This window comes from Cuculus canorus, chromosome 10 (assembly GCF_017976375.1).
Source record: "Cuculus canorus isolate bCucCan1 chromosome 10, bCucCan1.pri, whole genome shotgun sequence".
In the NCBI taxonomy this organism is placed as follows: domain Eukaryota; kingdom Metazoa; phylum Chordata; class Aves; order Cuculiformes; family Cuculidae; genus Cuculus; species Cuculus canorus.
In genome coordinates, this window is record NC_071410.1 from 7,209,931 (window position 1) to 7,234,126 (window position 24,196).

Below are 24,196 nucleotides of genomic sequence, written 5' to 3' on the forward strand. Positions count from 1 at the left end.
ACAGGAAAGACACAGGCACATGAATTGTTGCGACTGGACATTCAAATGAGCAGTATTCCAGCTTTGCCTTTGTTCTGCAGAAGTTCTGCACTGCATATTATTTTTAAGTATGCAACCAGCCATCAACACAGCAGGACATAATTTTTAAAGACTCCAAAGGAGCCAAGCATGTCAATAATCTGGGAATCAAAAGATGTCTCATACAGACTACACAGGAGATCAACTAGGGGGGGGCGAGTGGGTTTGTAAAGTCTTCTACAGAAGAAAAATTAACACTCAAAAAGGAAAGTTGAGCTAACGTAAGGGCTGGCAAGGAACTGTAAGAGTTAATGCTCTCTCCCTCCATTAAGCACATCAAGAGTGTTCTTTTTCCTAATGAGTTAACCTCTTATTATTCAAGTTTAATGGGGACATATATTTGTTTAACCCTATAGCCTCAGGAGTCAGAATTTCCTGGTGTTAATTATACAGCATATATGTAGACTTTTTACTAGCAACATGAAATGGCAATTCCTGCCAAACCATGAAACTAGAAATTTTGAGCAGGCCTTGCTCTGCTTGACAGATGAAGTATACCTGAAGGTTGTAAATCCCCACAGTTCCTGGAAGCTCAAATCCTGCCCTTATTGCAGGGCATGTGTTGATCTTGCTCTAGCTAGTTGAGATTTGTGCAAATTGAACTGGCATGATGCTGCCAGGAGAGCACTTCGCAAACAGCAGGGCAACACTGCCTTTCCTTTGTCAGGAAAGGGAAGCGATCCAGACAGATCACACACCAGTGTAGAAATTCCACCTGGCACTTCCTATTTTAACTCAAGTGCATAACGAAGTGACAGCCTGCACAGCACACTCTGCTCAAACAACCCTACCAGGGCTGGAGGTGGTGTTGATGTTTGTTTGTTTTGTTAATTCTTTCAAGAGAGTTGTTTTGTTCCAAGCCTCTCAGGAAGAATAGGTCCCACACAGTAACAAGATCTCCCACACCACCACAGAGTGCTGCTTTAAGCAAAAAGCCAGCCCAAGGGACCGGAACCCTTAACTATGTCATAGAAAGAACAGGGGGTACTTGTGGGCTCTGTCAGCTCTGACTTAGGATTGAGCTCCCCTCTACACATTCCAGCTCCTTCATAGCACTCAACATGAACAAGAGATGCAAGGGCTCAGGGATGAAGACCCTAACCTCTCTCCTTCCAAAGACCTACTGGATGAGATAGGACAGATCCCTCCCCTTCTCTTATTCTTCAAGCCTTCTGCTTATGAGGAGTACAATCACTCAGCCCTTTGCATGGAGCTGGCTTTGCCGAAGCAGACAGTTTCACATCCGCACATTGCTACCTACGTAAGCAAATTCCACATGATCCTTTGCCCCTCTGCAGGCCTGAAGACAGTTGTTCTTCCAAGGACCTGCAAAACGGGGTAAGGCCCAGAGAGCAAAGTGCTTCAACTCTGTTTGCAATATTTGGAAGCGCCTTGGCAGGAATCAGGACATGGTGCTGTACAGCATGACAGCTCCCATCATACAGCACTCTTGCCAGGGGATGGATATACAATCCAAACTGACATGTGAAAGGGGATGCACGGGGACATGCAAACACCACATCAGACAGCGCTAGCTGCAGAAGGGAAGGAAACACATTTAGTCCCTCAAAAATCTCCTGAGATTTTGCAGATAAAGGCAGACACTTTGGTAAACACGAATACCTTCAGAGCCAAGGTTATCCTAGTTGTTCATTCGTCTGTTTGATGATCACGCAGGTCCAGAAGAGCATAAATCCCATGACAGTAACAGGACAGATGTATGAATATGCAGAGCAATAGATACACAGCACGCTGTAGCAGTTCCCTCAAAGGTGATCTACTAAAACCAGCTCCTCAGGCCACTCATTGTTATCCCAACAGAGAAACATTAAGTCACAAGTTAGGCAGCAGACACAATAAACATCCTATTTCTTTTTTGTTTCATGATGCAAGTCACAGTTTATTTAAACAAAGAACAGTTGTCTTTGGTAGCATCACCATTTCAGCATCTCCTCTCCACCTTAATTCTCTGCTAAATCTAGGCACTGAAAAGGAAGGAAGCTATTTGCAGCAACACAGTGGTTAACAGTAGGCTGAATTTCCAGTTCATAACATGACAACAAAAATGTCCTGAAATGACAGCAAAGGAGAATTAGTTGCTACTAAAATGGAAAATCAGGTCCAATTGCCTCCAGTACACAGTGACACATGAGCTCTGACCTCCTCCAGATGAAGGAAGAAGCTGTACTTAACTCTCTGGAAGCCAAACTGCACCCTGAAGTTTTGTCCACCTTTACTATTTTAGGCTGTAGACAGGATCACCCAGGAAAGCCAGTCAGAACGAATTTAGCACTCAAATTCCGTTTCCCCTCCAACAGATGGAAGCTACACACACATGCTTCTTTTCATCAAATCATGGAGATGCTCCCAGGCCTGGAAAGGTGAGATTCTTCCAGTGTCCCATCAGCATCAACACAGCTGCACGTCCAGGGCTTCCTTCTGGGGACTGTAACGAGAAGCCACTGTACTTCCACCAACTTGCAGATCAGCTGAGCCTACCATTGCCCTTCTATTATCCTGCTTATTGCAATGAATAAATATATCAATAATTAACAGCAAATAAGAAGATGATTTGCACTTCTGTAGGGCCTTTCCTCCAAGGAGCTCGTTAATGGCACAACAGCCTTGCAAGAGCCATTGTTCTCCCATTTCGCAGACAGGGCACTCCACCACAACCAGCAGTGGAGTGCCTCCTCCAAGGGCCCCGGAACAAGCTACCAGCAAAGAGAAGCTGATGCTGAATGCTCATGCTTTACCCACCAGGCTACACCGCACCTAGGGGAAAAAATGCCAACAGCACAGCCTGCATTCCCAGACACCTTAACTGCAGCAATTTCCTTTAAGGCTCTCTTGTGAGAGAACAACATTCCTTTCTGTTGTGCAACACGGTGAAAAGACAAGATTTTTGGGGTGGTAGGCAAAGTTGAGTACAAGGGGAAAGTGGTTATTTCTAAATAACAACATAGCCATGCATGGCTTGTGAACCATGGTTAATTTAATACCCACATGTGCTCATTAGAGCTATTCACGCGCCCACTGCAATCAGCTTGTTTACACACTTATCAATGACAACTTTCAGATTATTACTTTAATTAAGAAAACCCCTTCATTCATTGGGATTATATTACTGAAACACTTTCTCTTCCACTGGGAGAAAACTAGCAGTTAGAGGAAGACAACGAACTAGTTGGTACAGCTGCCAGTTGCTGTGTGGAGTTCATGCTTCCAGGAAAAAGAGACACGGGGAGCCAACACCAGATGCCTCCATCACAAACAGCAGAAGACCAGACTGTGATGACCCAGGACAGTCCACTTGTTGGCCATGCAACCTGCCATCAGCGCCCAGTAATTTTCACAGCAAATCCTGTGAGATTTGCTCCTTTCTGAAGGAATATCCCATCAGGATGAGAGCCTGCAGCATCTTCCTAGCAGGTACTGGTGCTCCTGCTGTTTCCCAGAGCATAGCAGCTCTAGTGTGTCCCCACTTTGTACCAGTGGGTGACCACAGGCATCAGGAAGCAGCAGTGACCCCCTCAGCAGGCACCCACGAGCAAGGTGGCAGAAGCCTTGCGAGCTACAGAAGTGCCTCTTTCCCACCAGCCCCGTGGAAGCCCATACTGGAGCACTAGATCCTCAAAGTCAGTCCTCAAAAAGCTCACTGAAGGCCTTGGCTCGGGAGAGAGCCGTCTCCAGTAATGCCAACATCATTAGGAGCAGCAAGGAAGGCAGCTAGGAGCAAGGGGTGCCTGGCACCAACCAGTGCTGCTTGCTTGGGCCCCAAACAAGCACCTCAGCACTGACCGTCTGGTGACCTTCTGGTGCATCGAAGTTGGATATGAGTTGACCTGATTTTATCACTGTAATAGACTAACTCCTTACAGATCTTGTTAGGCTCAGTTCACAACAAAACCACCTGGCAAGTCAAAAATTATCATCCGATTATCTTCTGTTTCAGCTGAAGCAGGACTCTGCTGCAAATGAACAACTGATTAACAACTGGTTAACTCCATCAGCATCTCCTAACATCCCCAAGTAGTGTCTCTCAGCAGTGAGATAGGTGAGATTATTTCCCAGGAGGGGATTTTAACATTGTTACCATTTTATAGAGCTAAAGAGGCTGTGTTAATAAAATGCATAATTGAAATTTACCCATCTTTTCATACTAAGAAGCTATAAAACTTTTGCACTCTCTGTCCTAAATATCTTTCGTATTCTACAGCTCTAACTGTTTCCCCAAACAAGTTCTAAACTGATACATAAATCAGTGTATTTCCTTAGTGGCTATTTCTGTAAAGATAGTCAAATTAATCTAGGCTATGGCATCTGACTACAAAGTAGTCTAAAGATTGCATTTATACTTTTGCCAAATACTTTCCAAAACGCAGCATGGAATAAGTAATAAAGAACATAAACCCTGAAAAACACTAAAAAAATAGTAATATTTGTCTATTTTTTTCCAGCTCACCAATTCTTTCTCTGTGTTTTTTTCCATATGTAGTTCCAATTTTCCAGTATTAATCTCAAAATCCACTTTCCCTCCTCCTTTTTCAATATTAAAACCTCAGCTAGCGACACAGAGGAGATTCTCTCACACTCTCAGATCAAACTAACAAGCTGTTGAAAGAAGGCACTTTGCATGAACTGGAGTGAACGAAGGCACCCAGCTCTCAGAGCAGGCACTGCACACTCTGTGTATGAGCAGGAATATTCAGCCACCTACCTGATTTTCCTCTACGTTATCCAAGGTTTGTTCTAAAAGCTAGAAGACAGAACAAGCTAAATTGCTGCACTTTCTCCCCTGGCTTTCATTTCAAAGTTGTATTCATCTTTAATGCTGACACAAAAGTCACTGAATTACCCAGGCAAGTTGTGCATGCCGCTGTTCCAAACAACTACAGCTTGGATTCAGTAGTAAAACATTCCCCCCAGTTTCAGGAAAGCCTCTATTTCTCCCCACACATTCCGTGCTCCAAAGAATTTCCATCCCAAGAGAGCAAGCCAGAGCCCAAAGAGCATCACCTTCTGGAGCAAATGACTTACTATTAAGAAGAATCACCGTACAACCAAGCTCCGTCAAAAACACAGATATTCAGATAAAGTTTTTTTTCATTTCAAGACACTGTCTCTAAGCACCTATTCCCGGGATGGAGGCTTTTCCCTCTACACAGAATTTTACACATGTACCACAAGGTTAAAGAGCACAGGAAATCTGTGAAGGCTTCTCTCCTCTGCCAGGCAGGATCTGTGCACTGAAGGTCACCTGCCTGCTTCGGCACGCACTGTTGAGAGGGCTGGCATCCAGCTCGCCTGCCGCCAAAGCTGCTGATCCTGCAGGAAAAGACAAGAGTTTTGTGAAAAGATGACATGAACTTGCTGGTATTTTATCCCTACGGAGTCTTCAGCAGATGCAGAACTTAAGCCGCTTCTGAAAACTTCTCAATTCTTGGTCTGCCAGGTGGGAGGGGAGTGTTGTCGTGACCAAGTTACATGAGTCTTCTGATAAGAAAATCCTTCTTTGGGAAGTTCACTAGCGCATAGAAAACCACCCAGAATCTGCAATTCTAGTACCATAGCTTGGAAAGGGTGAAGAAATACCAGGCTGAAGACTCTGATGGACAAAACAAAACAATACACAAATATAACTCACATTCAACAACAGAACTGCCCAGAAGAGACACCGCTAATCCAGCCTCCTTCTCCCAGTGCCAACGAGAGCTCTGCCACCGGCTTGGATGGGATTAGGGCTCAGCTCTGGATAACCAGCTCAAGTGGAAGCCACAGAACATGCACTGCAACTGAAGCCGCTGGAACTACAGGGCAGAAATAAAGCACTATGGGCCGAATTCCATCACCTTTATCCAACCCTCCTTCCTCCACCTCAAGCAAGCACAACCCTGGCCACTAAAACAGCCCTTTTGCTGCCCAGCGCATTCTTGGTCCTTGATGTTAGATACCGGGGATTTACAAGACATGTTTAGACATAAACAGAAATCTGTCTCTAAGCAGGATCACACAAGGGCAGCCCAGCACTGATGGCACCGATAGCCAAAGTATACTCAGAGGAGTGAGCCCAGCAAGAGACTAAACCAGTGCTGACACAGCACTGGCACCAATGCCAAGTGCACCGGGAAGACCAAGAGCCAGCGGGCTCCCCCAGCATGAGAAAGGTTAGATGCTCTGGGCACTCCAAGCGCCCCAGATGTCAGAGCGGATCAGTGCCGGGGGTAGCAGGGGAGCTGAGATCCCCGGGTAGGGCTGGATAACAATGCAGGGCACAGACAGAGCAAGCGCTGGTCATTAAAGCTTGAATAGGCAGAAAGGAAAAGGAATCTCCTAATCATTTCCTTTAGCCATCTCAGCTCCCCTCCCATCCTTTCCCCCCCTCCTGGCCTTTTGAAGATGCTTGCTAATAAGTGTTAACGAGTTGCCTGACAAAGGAGGAGGAGGGGGGAAGACTGGTGAGGAAGAAAAGGGACCAGACAGAGGTCTGTGAATGCCATGGCAGATTCTGGATGCAAAGGATCCCCGGGACAGGACCCCCACCCCTGGCATGCCCATTTCAGGAGCTGACCTCTCTAACGGAGCTTTTTTAATTTTTAATTTATTCAATTTTTTTTTTTTTTTTTTGCACACCACATACGTCTCCTTCCCTTTCTTCCAGTCCATCTGAGACACACACACACCCCAGCTCACCACTGTGTCAGTGCTGCCACCTTCTTCAATTCCACCACTTGTTTTCTCTCTCTCTCTCTCCCCCTCCATTTCAGACCTCTGATCTGAGCCAGGGCACAGCTGCGAACACTAAAAACACCCTGGGCTGCCCTGTTTGCCCTGTCCTTTCTGCCAGCCACAACAAGCACATGACTCTCCCACAGCCCAGGCAAAAGACTCGGGAGTATTCTCTGCATTTTCCAACCATGTCTACAGCAGCTGCTGCTTCCACTTCGGATGATTCACCATCTTTACTACATTCAGCCCTTGCAGCCTTAGATGCTGATTTTCACATTCCCCGCATCACTCACCCATTGTACGGAGGGGCTGCACCTCCCACCAGAGCTTCCCTCTGGACATAGGATGCTGCTATTCCACTGCTCCTCTAGGAATTGTTCGTTCGCTCAGTATTTCACATCATTTTTGCACTGGACCAGCAGCTACAGAAGGCTGTGAGAAAACAGAGAATCAGCCTCAGCACCTTTTCCAGTGAAAGGGTTTTATCTCAGACAGCTTCTGGCGTGGCTCCATCACCCAAGCTGACCAGCCTGCCTTCTCAGTAGGGAACTGCAGTGCCAAAAGGGGATACCACGGAGCCTGAAGACCACATCCACTTCATTCTCACCTTATAGAGAGAAGCCATTCACTGCAAAGCAGTAGCTCAGCCCTTTTAGGAGCAACACCAGGACTCCAAAGAAAAGGGCAAAGCCTGGCTTGTTTCACCAAATCTGTAACAACAGCCTGAGCTGTAGCTCCTTGCAACCAAAATCTCCAAGCAACAAAGCTGCTTCTCTAAGGCAGTCTTTTATATAGACCCCACCCCAAAGCAACTAGCTCATTGCTCCCAGCTGGCCCATCTCTACTTACCTACAAATCACTACCTGCTGCATAGACCTTCCTCTATTTGGTCTTCCCTGACAGCCACTGGAGGTTTGGAACAGCTTATGACAGCTCTCCATTTGCATTTCCTCTTCCCAATGCCTCTAAGATGAAAAAGGTTTCTCCCTCCCATAAACACTTATGGGTCCCTGTCTACAAAAGCAGGTCATCTGTCTGTTAGCTTCACTGGGCAAACCATTACCTTCATTTATATTCCTAAATACAAATCTGAGCTTCCAAATGTATGAAGTGGTTCAACTTGAGATCCCAGCCTTGAGGAATCTCCTCCGACTGTCCCTGCTGACTGCAGACCTCTCCCCGTTTCCTGTACCAGCAGAGAGAAGGTGAAGCCACACTTACCTCTGCTATAACATCATCAGGAGGTATTTGTACCAGCTGAATCCAACCTCAATGCAGTTACAGAGTAAATTACTTAGAACCGTAATTTTGTTTCCCACAAAGTACAACTCAACATATGGATGTTTCTTAAGGAAGTGATTTTCTGAGAACAATAGTGAACTTGAAGAGACTGACAATGCCTCTTTAGTGGTTTGGCTAGGAGAAGAAGCTTATCAAGTTGTCCCAGAAAAAAAAAGTGAACTTTGAACTAGACATGCAATTTTTGAATTGCCAGAAAACCATTGATTTAGTATCTAATCAGATCATTGTGTTTTTACTCATTCATGCTCAATTCATCAAGAAAAGCAGTTCATTAATCTAAGAACGAGGCATAAAATTTATACATTGACTACTCCATTTTATTGCCAAAGCCTACTGTATTATACTTCAGTTTTATGTGCGTTATAATAAAAAGCATGTGTGAATTCTCATATTTTAAAACAGTTGTGCATCCGTGTGGTTTGAGTTAATGCTTTTGAAAACATAGTCTCCACATGATGCTATCTGAAAATAGAATCTGCCTACGATAAAACTTTGAGATGTGGTATTTTTCATTTTGTGATAAAAAGAAATCCATTTTTGGAAAAAAAGGACATTGGCCATGGACTCAGAAAATATTAAAAAAAAAAAAAAACATTTCTAAAGAGGTAAAGAGTCAAATGTACGTTGATCCAATGGACTAGTTCACTGCAGTACAAAACAATCTCGCCTTTGCTGAGGACCAGAAATACTTTAGGCACTATAGCATGAAAAAAAAAATGTCAGTCCCAGCCAGGTTGAAAGGCTAGAGTGAGTACATCACTAATTAATCTTTATATTTTACCCAAGAAGGGGGGAAAAAAATTTCAGCCCAGATTCACATTAACGTTACTCTGCAGTTGCATGGGAATAATATCATATACTAGGAAACTGGAAACATGCTGTCGGCAAATGGCAGAATTAATCTCTGTATTCTTCACATATAATGAAGTCTGCAGTTGCAGGAGGATTACAAACAAACATTTGTTCCCACTTAACTGAGTCTATTTATTGACAGTAAATATCATCAGCAGTGATAAGAATAATATCCAGTTTGTATTTTTCAGGATGCCATCAGAGAACAAGACCTCCTGCAAATAATGAAAAGAAGATGAAGGTAAATGAAGCTCTAAACATTTGTGCAACATAACATTCACGCTGCTTACGTGCTGAAGAATAGTACTTATGTCAAATGATGGGTATGATTTTAACCATTTGGATTTCCATATTTTTTAGGCCAGCTCTGTGTACTTTGAGGATGTGCTAATCCAAGAAGCAGCATGTTTACAATGCTTGGTGTCGGTGATGTAAGTAAAAGTGATACATCATCTTCATTTGCTTCACTGGTAACAGGTGCTACCATCTCTAGTCTCCATCAAAGGTCAAACACAGCTTAAAAATACTGAGCTCTATTATGCTAACAGACTTAATGCAATTTTTTTTCTGCTAAGGGAGAATTCTGTTCAACAATCAATGTCACGGTATAGCCTATTGTTAAAGCAAATTACCCAGTCCATTAATTACACAGCTATCTTTCCATCAGCTAGAAAAAAAAAATACCCCCAATTACGTACACACACTAAGTAACTTGTTGTTGCAGTAAGGCCAAAATTAATGCTGATGCAAAAAACAGCAGTATAACTCCCCTGGCTGTCCTGAAGTTAAAGCACGTTGGCCCATTTGTCTAAAGAAGTCCACGCTCTTCTTGGGTGACTGATTTTTAGTGACAATTCCTAAGTAATTGTCATATTCTGAAGTTGCTCACCCTGCCCTCCAGGGACAAGAGGCCCTCTCAAATTAGTATTTGTGTCCAAGCAGTGGGAGCCTGACTCTGTTGCCCTCCTGCCCTGGGGTACAGAATCAGTGCTGATTCACCACCCTGATGAGCTTGTTCAGTTGGAGCACCTAGACGTTGTAGTCATGGACATCCTTGAGACGGGCCTCTGCTCCTAAACAAAATATCCTGCAATTAAGAACCAGAACCTGGAGTTTTCCCATCCCAGGAGATACCTGGACTTCTAAGACCACACGGGATCACACTCTGAGGCTCCAACAATATTTACGAGTATTACATGGATGAACTTCTTAGCAAACCGTCCATTGCATGGTGACAGAATCTCCAGTCCCCAGTGACATAGTGTCAAAGCTTCAGTGTGCTTCAAGTGAGGCAAAATGACACTCAGCCATAAAACACAGTCATCTTCAGCACATTTCTGGATAGTCACAAGAGAAATAACTGGGGCTATAAAACCTTTTTTTTTTGTTTTGAACTGTTAGACTTCATCATTCCACCCAAATAGCTGCTAAAAGGAACCCAAGGTTTCATATGGAAAAAGCAGCATAGAAAGTGGATTACAGCCATTGGAAGAATGGGGGACTCATGAAAAATGTGTGTATGGTTCCCCCTGTGACAAGATCTGAGAATTCCAACAAAGCCTAGAAACCCTTCTGTCACAACTGGTTAACTCTGCTGCATAACAAGTCCCCCAAAACATGTTCCTCTTTTGCAGAAATGGGAAATGTTTACTCCTAAAGGAATCTAGGGCAGTATCTAAGGACATAGCCAAGCAAACCCAGCACTCCACCATCCAGAGGGCATTAGAGCAAGAGATGAACGTATCAGTGGTATGTCTGCAGGAAGGGGCACAGACACACATTCACCTGTCCCTCAGACAAGATCACTGGCTGAGAGTCAGCACCATGATACATTAACTCTTCCTGATCAAGGGCTGTCCGGGGTTTAACCATCTCAGAACGGGCAGCAGGAAATGGGGCTGCCTGCACATCCTGAAGGATATAGCCAGCGTCTAAGAAAGCCTGCAGTCCACATTAGATCCGCATTCATGGCACTAGAGCTTCCAAAGTGGCATTAAAGTGGAGAAGTGATACTTTCGACTGATGACTCCCACTTGGGCTCCTGCTAAAAAGTCACAGGATGAAAACAAGCTATGATAAACGATGGCTCTGACAATGTTTCCCTTTGCAACCCCCTCTGGTTAAATCCTGCTCTCATGGTTTACTGTTCACAATTATGATACAAATTATTTGTGGGTTTGTATTTCAGCCAATCCATCGCAACAATTACACGAGAGGGTTCGCTGTTCACAGAGCGCTCTTATGCAGTGAATTTGGAGACCTATATCACAGCACACTGCCTCATACCTGAGCAGTACAAATAAGCTCCAACAAATACCTGGCTTCGTCTTAGTTAATACATCTATTCAGCTAAAAAAGGGGCCATCAGGAAGATTTATGCTTATACATAAAACTAAGCATACATCTAAGAGCTTTACTGAATACATGTCCCTTGCAGCCTTGTGATAATCATGTATGTATCTTTGCAGAAACAAAATGTTAATGAGTATTCGTCAGAATCCTTTTTGCTTCACATTAAAAATACTCTTTGTGCAAGTGCTCCCAAGAGAACAAGGAAGAGAGGATGGAGATTTCACAGCCCTCTGAAGGCTTTTATACAGCATTCATCCTATTTTGTCCAACTCAATAGCAGCTTCTGCTTCAACAACAAGCATACGTCACCACCACCACTATCCCCTAAAAAGACAGATATGGATTCACGCTAAAACTGACTGTGATGAAGAAAAACTTGGCCGAGTATCATCATGTAAAAAAGGGACAGAATAGACTGAGTGGAGGTTGTAAAAGAAAAATAGTAGGTGACTAAGAGTACAGGCTCGGAATAAGAGAAAAAAGCCAAACCCATTTAAATAAGACCAATGACAATCTCAGATAGAGATTGCTTTTGGGTGGGGGCTGGCTTGGAGTTAGAACAAAAACTGAATCTTGATGTTTTGCTTACTGCACCGTTGAGGAGCTGGTGATTCTTCTTGGTGAAGATGTAAAATTGCATCAAAGTAATTTCTATTTCCCCTCTTACAAGCAAACAACCTGGCCCCACGTTTTGCCTAACCAGCTGATCAAAAGCAGCAAGGCTGCAGAGCAGGCAGCCAGAGAGGCTGTTTTCTCAGGGGAGAAGCAGTGACATTACGACTGAAGTTAAAGGCACTGAGGCCAAAGAAAGTCTGCGTCTGGACTTCAGGTTCATGCTCCCACTTCAACAGGTTTTCAAAGCAAACCTAAGGACATATGGTGCCCTTGACTCCAGTGAGTCAAGTTTTACTAGACGGTCAGTAGTGTGACACCATCCCCTGGCACTCAGCCATGTCCTGGGGCTTTTCAGCAATTCTCAGACATTTGGGTCCCATAAACAAACAGCAACATTTGTTAGCAGTGGCTGCGGAGGCTCCCTGGGGAACGCCCTCCACCACCCTTCCCACGGTGGGCACCCTGCACTTTCCAGTTCCCAGAGCCAATGGGCCTTGGGTTTCAGGCTTTGGGCTTGAATTAATGGTCATGACTTCCCATTAATTCTTCTATGACAGTCACTTGGGGAAATGCACCACCAGAGTATGCACTTCCTTGAATATTCCAAGGGCTGTGCAACATCTCCTGACAATCATTAAAAATAGGGAGGTATGAAAGCAAAACCGTGCCCTCAGAAAGAGCAGTCGTTTCGCTGTGATAATGCCGTGCAGGCAGCGTCTCTCCACAGCATCTTTCATGAAGTCCCAGTGGTGAAGCAGGACACAGATTCCCATTATTACAGTACAAGAGACAAATTATTGCCTGGCAATAACTGTTAACAAGAAGAATATTTTGTACTCTGAGATCTTTGTTTACCATTTCGCATTGCAAAAAGATTATTCAAATCTCCCAGCCAAAGGAGCAGAGACACAGGTACTAAAGCAGCTCCAAAAAGCACTTGTTTGATCCAGGCACAGCTCAGATCCTACAGGCTGTCACCACAGCACAGCACAAGCAAAGCCACCAGCCCACTTTGTACAGATCGGCTTTTCAAACACGAGGAGCCCTGGCAGTCTGAGCGCAGCCACCACCGGAGGGATTTAGGAGTACTCTTGTTTGCTGGTTTACGTCACTCCCTGGACACCAGGGCTCGGACTTCCCAGGCCTGTCTCCTAACTGCGGGAGCGCGGTGCCCTCCCGAGCCCTTCCCACCCCTCTCTCAATGCCCTAAACTGACTGATGGAATTAGTTTTGTGGAGTGAACTCAGTTGCTTTTGATCTCTATTCAAGGTGCCATCAAGGGATCTTAATAGGTAGTATCTTAGCAAACCCTTTAAGGCCTGAAACCGTCATTAAAGAAACTCCTGATTCTCACACTTGTCTGAAAGAATAGAGGAGCAAGCTGGCTTCAAATGCCAGTTGACAGATGGGAAGACATATGGACTATAGGATTGCTGATCTAAAGAGTCAGAGCCGTGGTCAGGCTGAGGAAACATACATCTTTATTTTGATGTTGACCTCAAAGGGAAGAGGTCTGAGTCAACAGAAAGGGGAAAGGGCAGAAAATATCACAAGTCTGAGGCCAGCATTGCTTTGAACTTGAGGACACATATACTAAATGGTACCAAGTTGACAAAAAGGCTTCCTGACACTCCGTGTCTACAAATTTAGCAGTCTGACCCATATAACTGCTTGATGCATTTTCAGTAACGAGCCGAGTGAGGATCAGTAACGCTGATGCAATTGCTTGTGGCACCCAAGAAGTTTGTCATTTCTTCCAGCGCCAGCTATTCACGGAGCCCCGGCAGGGAGCAGGACAGAGGCACATGGGGGCACTTCGGGTTAAAGCCCCCATGATCTTTCTGCTGGACTTTGGGGAGGCTACAGAAGTACACAATCATGCCAAGCCACAGATTATTGGATCCTTGCAGATCATTTTGCCTTGAGTCAAGTATTTGTTTCTGCACCGGCTCTATACGGAAAAACATATGACCCCATCCCAAGTCATTAACATTGCACATAGCATTTTCTAGAAAACTCCCCCTGGGACACTTAACTGTATTCCTTTCCAGCACCGAAAAAGTACTCAGGATAAAGTTTAGGCGTTTGGAGCCTTCTGCTGAATTTAAATGGCTATGCAAGGAATCCATGAAACAAATGAAGGGACAGATATCCTATTGTCTTCCCAGAAAAAAAGCAGGGCCTTTTAGTTCACTGTCTTTCTTCATGTCATCTTTTTATCACAAGTGTGCACTGATGAAACTACTTTAATGCAGTCTGTTCCAAGAGATTAAATTGAATGTCTGTGCAGAGTTTCAGGGCTCAGCAGCACTGCATGGCAGCTTCGTTTCACATCTCTGGGACACTGGGCAGGCATAAAAATAATTGCAGACTCAGAAACGATCAAGGAATGTATCCTGGCTGCAACAGATGCTGTATTAAAAGGAAAGACAAAAGCCAAAGTGCATAATGAATTTAAAAAGATTTCTTTATCAAACATGTCATTTGTTTGAAGGACTGAATTGCTGGCATCAGATGTGGCAGATCAGCTTGTTACCAAAGTGAAACATGAGGACTGCTAAGCAACGGCAATTGATGAGTCAATTGAAATCACTGATGTTGCTGAAATGTGCATCTTCATTGAATATGTCAATGGTCAGAAGTTAACCAAAGACCTTCTGGGTTTGTTGCCATAAAGGCAAACCAAAGTCTACAAAATACAGAGTGCCAGCACTGAACTTCAGAGGCCTTCATATACTCAACGGGAGCTGATGCTCCAACTACAGTTGTCTGTGAAAAATAATTTCTGACATACCCCTAACAACTGAACTCAGCTCATGAGCATTAGTGCCTCGTCCATCAAACTGTCCTCAGAGCTGAGCTAAAAGCAAGATATTAAAACGGCATTAGATTACCCAGAAACACAGTCGTCTGTCTAAGGCTGACACCTATTCCTTATGCTGATTATTTCAGCCTTCTCTTCGTGGGGACATTGAATGCTGAGGGGAACAGTTCGCAAAGTGTTCAGGCAGTTTGTTGACTGATAAAAATACAAATAAAGCTTGGTAAAAATAGAGAAGTCTATTTTCAAAACTCTTCCCCCCTCCAAAACAAAATCAAAACAATTAAAAAAAACCCTAAAAACACAATAAAACCAAAACCAAACCTATTTCCTCCACCCTTCCCAGTCATTTTTATGTTACCTAGACAGAGTTTCTTGGTTTTGATACAACAATCCCAAAAAAATCTTGTTAAAAAGCCTTTACAATGTTGAATTTTCATACTTTAGAAACTCAGACCAAGAAAGCAGAAAGGATGACTTTATACAAGCCAATTTTCAAGAGTAGCACCCACCAGGATTTTTCACTAGAAGAAAGTGCAAACTGATCAAGAGAGTGTAAAATATCTACTACAGTCTTTGGGACATATTTTGAAGATTTTACCCCAGAAAAGCAAGTTTCCTCTGAGCTTGGTAAATGACCCCCTAGCTAGACTTGCTGAGAACATGCAAGCAGATTTAACTAGTCAGGAAGAGCTTTCAGCATGGTTTGCTCTACGGGCTGCACTGCTACTGCTTTCTCTTGCCCTGATATTTCCAGGACCTCTGCCAATGGAGGGAGACAGGAGGAAGAAGTGAGGAAGAGGGGTTCTCCTGCTGGCACCCACGGAGCTAACCCAATAGCAGGAAAAGTTGCGCTGTGCCTAAGAGGATGGAGAGAAAGCCCCATGCCTGTGCCCACGACCAGCGTGCTGCCTCAATGCAGCTGCAGTGCAATGCCTGGGGAACGCCCTGGGATTTGTTAAAAATGAGGCTTTTCTAATATGCTGAAGATGACAGACCACAAGTTGTCGTATATTAAAATGGTGCATACATTCTTTCCTCCAAGTAACTAATAATGGGACAAAAATCCTTGCCAACTCCATTCTGTCCCTCCTGCCAAGGATTGTTTGAGCTCGGCTTATCCCGAGTGCCCCCATTGGGATCCAGATATAGATTAACAGAGTTTTGAAATGCACAAGGGCCACAATCATGCAATGCTTGATCCAACCCAGACCGGAGTCCATGGAAAGGTCTGCATTGACGTAAGCGGATAGAGAGCAGCACCATCAAGCCTGCTGCTGAGAAACCAGCCCCAGGCCCCACCGCGGCAGAACCCAGGCTGTGGCCTCCTAGAATGGAGGGGAGCACGGGGAAGCAGGAGGGCAACAACATCATCCTGAGGGTCCCAAGCCCAGTGGGTGTGAAGCTGCCTGCAGAAAGCCAGCCCACTCCTTCCCCCTTAGAGCTCAGGTCTGAGCCGCCAACGGGTTCCATCACCAGCCACGTCCCACAGCCCTGACACGGGATCAGCAATGTCCATGCACAGCACCCAGCCTGTGCACAGCATTATCATGGGAGGCAAAACTCATCTGGCACGGAGGGTTTCTCACCCCAAGCGATGCAAACTGCTTCCCAGAGGGCAAATCCTGTAAACGTCTCTAGGGATTCACACACTTTTGTGGGGGCTCTGCCTGAACAGCCTGCAAATGCAAAGGGCTCAGCTGGGTGTATTCCCACACAGGGACAAGGAGCAGCTCCTCGCTGCTGCACCAGCCTGGCCTCCTTTCACTCCCCTATTCCTCGTTCGCCAACCCACATCTCTTTTGTTCCTCCTTTCCTCATTCCCACGTTTTTGTTCTGCCCTCCCAGGCATCCCCAGCTTTACCCAACAGCCTGCCCTTCCATGCTCTTCTCCAAATTTACTTCTCAGCCATCATTTCTTTGGCATTCACTGCAGTCACAGGAGTAAGAATCGAAATGGGGAGACACCAGCCTTGGGGCCCTCTCCCTTTGCAGGCTCTGGTACAGCGCTAGTAGGAGCCTGTGCTAAGCCAAGGGGGGCAGCATTCATGCATGCACCAGTCCCCAGCTTGAGGCCTTCTACTCTATCACAGCAATAAAAAACTGCCCATTCAAGTCCTTTGTCTTAAAGATTTCCATCCTGGCTACAGCAAGTGCAGATTTATTGGTGGGAGCAACTGCAGGAGGAATAGTAAACAGCACACGCGTGCGTGCCTATGTGCCAGCGCACCAAGCGCAACAGAAACTCACGACAGTCAAGATTAAATATGTAACTAATATAAAATGTGTTTCCTGGTACATTAAAAAAAAAAAATTAAATGAATCATTTGGCATCTTCTTTTATGACATACGCGGCACAGTCAGAGCGTTGTGGGGATGCACTGCTGCGGGAGAACCGAAGCCAAGAGAGATGGCTGACTACGCGGGATCCAAGGGATCAGACACCTGCCTTATTATGAACAGTGATGCACAGCATGGCCTCTGCTTTCTCACAGGCCTCCACTCACGCACGCTAAATTGCACAACCCGTATCCAGTGCTGCCCGCTACCGCCCTACTTAAAGGCACAGCCTCACACCCACCACAAGAGCCCAGCCAAGAGGAAGACTCTGGGCTTCCCACCTCAAACTTCCAACTGCAGCCTCCCAGCTCTTCCACGGAGGCACACAGAACACTTCAACACCGGTTGACGCTTCAAAATAATATGTTAATAACGATAAAATCAGTAGCCACATCTTTCTTTGACTTCTGTAGGAATGTTGCCAGAGAAAGGATGGCAGGACGCAACTCCAAGCACGCTGAGTGACATCTTATATTTTCCAAAGCATCCTTAGATTTTTCATAACAACTAGCAAGCAAGTTGCTGACAGAAGCAGGATAGTTGCTTGTTTGTTGGGCAAGAATACTTCGCGATTCAGTAGAATACCAAATTTGGAAGAATGTCTTCCACTTTGGTAGAAGATATTACAAACAACTGCGCATTTTAACACGTTTTCGCATTACACATCATTCATTCTGGGAGGGGGGTGGTGATCATTTTCTGCAGACAGCAAGCAACGCTTCCAAGAATGAAAATGTTCATCGAAAGATAATGAAAACCAGACATTTAGTAACATTTTCATTTTGCATGTTTAAATATTTATAACTATGTTCATCAAACCACATGTTTGCTCTCCTAATGCTCTAGTGATTGTGTTTATGAAACGCAGTATTTCTCCGATGCCCCTTCCTTGCGTCATCTTCTCTGCCGGGCACGATTTACTCGCGCTGTGGCACTGACGACTTGCTTTTATGTAAAAGACTGTTTGAGATTAAGAACAGAAAATTGCTGAAAAGAAGCAAACATATTTTCAGGACATTAATGTTTCGCTGATGCATATGTGATTTTAAACGTTGTAGGGGGCATTTATGCCAGCTTAATTCTCTCTCTGCAATTTCTTGTCAATCTGGAAGGAAACTATTTCTTAAGCTATGGCAAAGCAATGAAATGTAGAAACAGAAGTGTGATAAAACTACGATGCCGATATAAACTATTGCGCTCTCTTTTTCCCCTAGCTTGGATGAAATTTAAATTACAACAAAGAATTTCGCTTTAACGCTGCAGTTGCTTGAGTTTGCGCTATAAATTTCTAAAAAGTTGATCAAGTGGCCGCAGCCTGAAATCGGGATGATTACACTGAGCAGGCACAAATAAGAATCCACTGTATTCTTCTCTATCCTCTGATTACAGACATCACAATATAGCTTACATAGTCCCTTCTGGTGTATTAAACATACAGGGAACCAGTGCAGCCAGGGAAGGCTTGCAGGGCTCAGCCGCACAGCGAGTGACCCGGCGCAGGACCCACTAAGTTCTTTATCAAACCATAATTCTTAAAATCTCCTGTGTCAGCTTGTAATTTCAAAAAGGAGCTAATGGTGATGCAGATCTTCTATTTTTAATTTGCCTTTCCCATTTTTTTTTTCTTAAACACCTCCAACCTGCGATTTTTTTTAAAGAGTCAGGGAACTCCTCTGAAATCAAGTCGTCAGCAACATAAAGTGAGCACCAGCAGCGTGTTTTTATTTTAATCTCAGCCCAGCATCCTCCTGAAGGTACAGGGAGTATCTTCAAGGTGCAGTTTCCACTCCTTTCGTCCTTTGCCTGCTTTCTCCACTCCCATCAGCAAAGAACAAAAAGGAAACAGAAAAAAAGTAGATTGCAATGGCACATCGGTATCGCTTTTTAAAACAAAATGAGTGGCAAAAAAAGCCAGTAAAGCAAATCACTCTGCTTACTGCGTTATTTTAAAATATTTCTGCAGGCTGAGATTAAAAATTAAATACATATTTTACTGCTGCAGCGTTGCCAATTCTTACAGTATTATGAATAGCCTCATTTAAAAAAATATAAATCAAGCTCCAGAATCAGTGAAAACTTGAGCTTCACTTTAAAACACAGGTATGTGCCCCTTTGGCCTTAAAGATGTCGTAAAAAAAAAAAAAAAAGGAAAAAAAAAAAAGGAAAAATAAAATCTGGCCAGTGAGGCTCACAGCACTGAAAAGATAGGAGAAAAAGGGGGAATAAAATAAATCCACTTTCTTTTTCTTTCTGAATCTTGTCAAATTAAGCAAGTCCATTTCAGCGGGTGACTGGAATGCGATTTTTAAATATTTATGATTGACAGGTTCAGCAAGTTCCTGCAGCTGCTTCTTTATAGTAAAAATAAATATTATGTGAAAAAAAATGAGTATTCTGGGGAACATCTGCCTTCCTCAGCACCAGGAGCCCTTGCACCAGTGGGCAACCAGAGTCCACTCCCCGCAAACTCTGCATGCATCAGAGGAACTTCAGCCGCATAATCTGCTGCGTAGAGATTTTTCTCTCAACTAAAGATAGTATTTGAGTCCAAATTCAGATTTTTCGTATAGTTAAGACTGAGTTTATCTCACCAATCTCAACAAGTTGTACTTTTTTCTTGAGGTTATCAATAATTACTGAGAAGCTCAAGTTCATGGATTTAATAGAGTGCTAATGCAAACAAAAGAAATGTTTATTTTCAGTCAGAATACAGTGAAGTGGTGGAAACCCTAAAGTCAACTGCATTCTTCAAAAGCAGGTGAAAAAAAACACAAGCATAAACCAAATGAAAACAAGGAGAAAAGCAAACAAAAAGAACAACAACTTCTTGCTCAAACAGTAAAAGAATTACGCTTATGAATTATGAAAAGTGGCAAAAATACTTGAAAAAAGAACAACATCACAAGATTTTGCACTGAATAATTTCTCAGAGAAACTGGGAGGAATTTAAAGAAGAGATAGGTAAGTAGGTAATTTTATTTAAAGCAAATGCTCTACGCTGCTTTCACTGCCTCTTGAGCTTTTCTGGCTGTAGCTATATTTTCCGAAGTGATTATTCCCTGTGGCACACAAATGCAGCAAGCTTATGGCTAGCAAAACCCCACATCCTAACGTTTCGTACCCTGCCGTGGCCCTGCCAGCTAAAGGCCACGTCCCGCCTGTGAATAAAGCACAACAGTCATTTCTGCTCCAAAAACCCACGCAGCTCCCTCTGAAGCACGGGGAGATGCGACAACCCCGCACCTGCCTGGGCGCATCCTGCAGAGAAAACACTTTTGTTTCCCTCCTTACCAAACCCTGCTGACGTTCCACTCTTTTCCTGCCCACAAACCAGTTTCTGAACACCAGAGCCGCTGGAAGCCAGGTAGGGCACAGCCTCCCCAAAAGCTTCAGGATGTCTGCCCAGCCCTCCGCTCCACTGTGCCAAGTGCCCAAAAAAACACGCCTAAGAGCCATTTTGTATCTCCGGGACTACCACGGGCCCAAACCAGGATTATATGACACTGATAAAGGACAAAACCGTGGGAATTGCCCTATTCTGCACATATATTTATGCCTCTTGGCCATTAAGCTTCTCCAGCTTCCCCACCCTCTTTCCAGCCCGCTGGTTACTGTTCCCTTTTCCAATTTTCCCAGCTGTCCCAGGTCAGGCTACCTTGCCCAGCATCCACAGGAACGAATCCCCAAAGCACAGCCTAGGTCTCCCTCGGAAGCAACTTCCCGTACCGCTCATTCAACCATTCCAAAGTCGAGCTTTGGCAATTTCAAAGCTGCCACTATTGAACGAGTTGCCAAAACAAAATCATTCAGCTAAACTCTTTTTTTTATTATTATTTTTCACCCAGCTCCTTTTATTAAAGTTTCTTTTCACAAAAAAGATTTGAAATGGAGAAACATTACCTACGCGTTAGCTAAAAGAAAACCTAGAGCAGCACGCAACCTTCTTTACTGACAATAAAAATTAGGATCTTAATATTAAAATATGTCTGCACCTCCTTAGACAACTACCTCCCCCAGTTTCTGCAGAGGGTTTTCCTGTTGCAAGCACAGAGCAGATGTCTCTAAAGCCATCCTAAAGCATCTCCTGTCAAATCTGCGGAGCAAGTCCTTGCTTTGCCGTTCTCACTCACCAGTGTAAGCTCTTACACCAGCATTTTTTACTGCCTGCAGTTATATCCAGGTGAGTAGGCATTTGCAAGACATCGATTGTATTTCTAACCCACACAAACGGCACAGCAAGGGTAACCAAATGCCTTAGTTCAGGGGATATGCAGATTAGGATTAGTCACTCTGATACAAATTATTTCCTTCTGCACACTCCACAATAAAAATCAGATTTCTGCAAAGAATTTAAAGTTTCCTCTAGAGTTTTACAGCCAACGGAGTTACTACACAAACTTAATTCCTGGTGCCGTAGCGCCGCGACACATGAACACAACCTGATCAAATGCCTTCAGGACTCTGCCTTCACAACCACTAGCTGCTAATGGCACGCACAAAGCTTGGGGAAAAAAAACAAAACAAAAAAAAGAATTTATTTTCATAGGATTACTCCAGACACAGAGACAGATATGCAAAAACAATGACACCAAAGGAATCAAAATATTCATGGCTCATAAAGCGTGGCAGAGAAGGAATGGCTCCAGCTCATCGCCTGCCTCTGCTTAGGTTCTTCATAGCACAATGAATCAACATTACCCCTTCTAGAAAACCATCCTGAGTTCTGTTTATCTCGGGACAAATCCACCTAATCCTGCTCATGCAAGCAAGCACGGTAACTTCAAGAGGGCTGCCAGGCTGGGAGAGGACAGCAGAATACAGCCCCTTTCTGTGAGCAGTCCTGGGACTCTTCTAGGGTGCAACACAAGATCCGTTATTAATGACACACTAAAAGCTGAGCTGACATGGCACCTGCTCCGCCAGCACCCTCCTGCCCCGGCCGGCTCTGTAATGCTTTTTTCCAAGCTGTGAGCATGGGGAATGCCCGCAGGTCGCCACTGCCAGGCCCTGGCACTGAAAATCATGGCTGGCTCACAAAACCAGTCAAAGAAATATAGGAAAAAGGCACAGTCTTTCCTGCTTTAGGACTCTGCATCTCCCTGCGATGAGCAAGAGCGAGGAACAGAACCTTTTCGCTTCTTTTTAACAGAAAACCTCCTCGTATTTGTCCGTGAGAGCTGAGGATTCAGCAGCAGGGTGAGACACCTCCGCTCTGGCCTTCACTCCTGGGGTCTCGGGGCCAACAGCAGCCGGTGGGGCAGAGCCCAAACGGCAGCGTCCACCAGGACAGCTGCTGTTCTCGGGGTCATGGCCCTCCTGCCCCACCTCACTGCTGCTGCTGAACCCCGTCCTTTGCAATCGTTTCACAGCCCAACAGGGCCCCAACCCTTTTCGCAGCCACCCCAAGCCCATTGCTCTGCCCCAAACCATACGCACACACCAGCTGCCTCACCGATGCCCTGGGTTTTGGGGGGGGCTGCAGAGTGGCAACCTCAGCAGACGGTGCCGAGGGGATGCAGACAACAGTTCGCTCCCTCCTTCCCCATCCTGGGCGCTGGCTCTGCTTGGATGGGGAGCGCCAGGTTGGGGGAAGCCAAACGATCCAGGATGCTGGCTTTAAGCCCTCGTTATAAAAACATCTGGGGCTGTGACACAAGCCTAAGGAAGCAACTGCAGGGACAGGCAAGAGGGCAGGTACGCCCTGTGGGGATGGGAAGGGTCCCCAAACCCAGCGCCCCGCGATGTTGCAGGCAGGATGGGGCTCCCCAAACCAGACAAGCCCAGCCACAGCAGAGCCCCCCGCTCTGGGATGGCGTTTCGGGAACCAACAGCAGCAGACGCCCCCGTAGCACCCCATCCCGGGACCCCCCCCAGCCCTGCGCGTATCCCACACCTTCCCGGTTCCGAGCAAAGCAGTAATGAAACCGAGCCTACCGGCACGTTTCCAAGCCTGGAGCGATCCGGAGAGACGCAGACACAACCTTAGGCGGGTATCCAAGGAAAACCCGACGGCCCCCAGAGGCTCCGCTTCTCCTCGCCCTCGGGAAGGAGCCGGGCAGGGCAGCGCTCCGCGTCCAGCCCCGGGCTCGGCTCTGCGCACAGCGAGAGAGACATTTCACAGCGTGAAAGAAGCACAGATCCATGTCAGGCAGGTGCACCTCGAACGGAATTATTTTAAGGAGCCGGGCTGGGCAGTGAGGAGCGGGGAAAGCTGCCTGCACGGGGCTCGGGGGATTATTTTTTTCAGATGGGCAACTCTAGGGGCTACAACACCCCTCCCACCCCCTTTCTGCCCATCTTTGCCTGCCTGGCAAACCTTTGGGGTTTTGGTGGATTTATGGTTTTGGAGGGAGAAGAAGGTAGATTCGTTTTAAGTTAATTTTTAAAGGTTTGGTGGTTCGTTTGCCCGAGCGGACCCTGCGCAGGGCGGAGGGGACGGGACCCCCTGCCTCCCGCAGTGCCCCAAGTCAAGTTCAAGACGGGCCCGTCCGGGGTCTCTCCCGGTCAGAGGAGGTGCAGAGCCCGTGGAGCGGGTCCCTGTCTGCCCCCCGAGGGAGGATGCGGCTGCGGAGCCGTGTCCAGGATGGATCTGCATCCCCGCCGGAGCCCCGGCCGCCCCGCCGGGGCCGCGGGCATCTCCCTGTCACCGGGGCACGGAGGTTCGCCGGGGCGGGCGGCTTCCGCTGTTAGTCGCTCTGGCTGCTCGGGGCTCCTCGGCGGCATCAGAGAAGTTTCTCCGGTGAGATGTCTCTACTCGACCCGTCTTTTCCTCTCGGGGAGGCTTTTCCACGTCCTAGTCAGAAATAAAGAACGAAAAACCAAACAGACGATAACGGAGGAGGTCGGGTGCACCGCGAAGCCGCCCCCGGGTCCTGCCGGCAAGCAGCCCGATGCCAGCAATACCGGTCCCGCACGGCTTGCCCGGTCCCCGCATTCCCATGATGCCTGCAAGGGGCACCTCCCCGGCCCGGTACTCACCGTCAGGACCACCCCGTCGAGGCAGCGCCGCTGCCCCCGGCTTTCCTCTCGCTCGGCGGAGCCGCCGCTCCCCGGGCTCCATCCGTTCGGGGAAGCGAAGCCGTTGAGCGGCAGAGGGCGGGGACAAAG

The 24,196-nt window shown here is 45.9% G+C and overlaps 1 long non-coding RNA gene across 3 annotated transcripts; it reads right to left on the bottom strand.

Annotated features, from left to right (window-relative positions):
- Window positions 1–1,976: 1,976 nt before the first annotated feature.
- Window positions 1,977–24,196, bottom strand: LOC128853220 (uncharacterized). 3 transcript variants are annotated; one of them, XR_008451561.1, is made up of 5 exons: window positions 24,068–24,196; window positions 23,024–23,882; window positions 7,101–7,239; window positions 5,726–5,888; window positions 1,977–5,406 (listed from the first exon to the last, which is right to left on the bottom strand). It is a non-coding gene; the product is annotated as an uncharacterized LOC128853220 (long non-coding RNA). The 3 variants fall into 3 exon arrangements; XR_008451560.1 differs by having other exon boundaries at window positions 7,101–9,176; XR_008451562.1 differs by lacking the exon at window positions 5,726–5,888 and having other exon boundaries at window positions 7,101–9,176.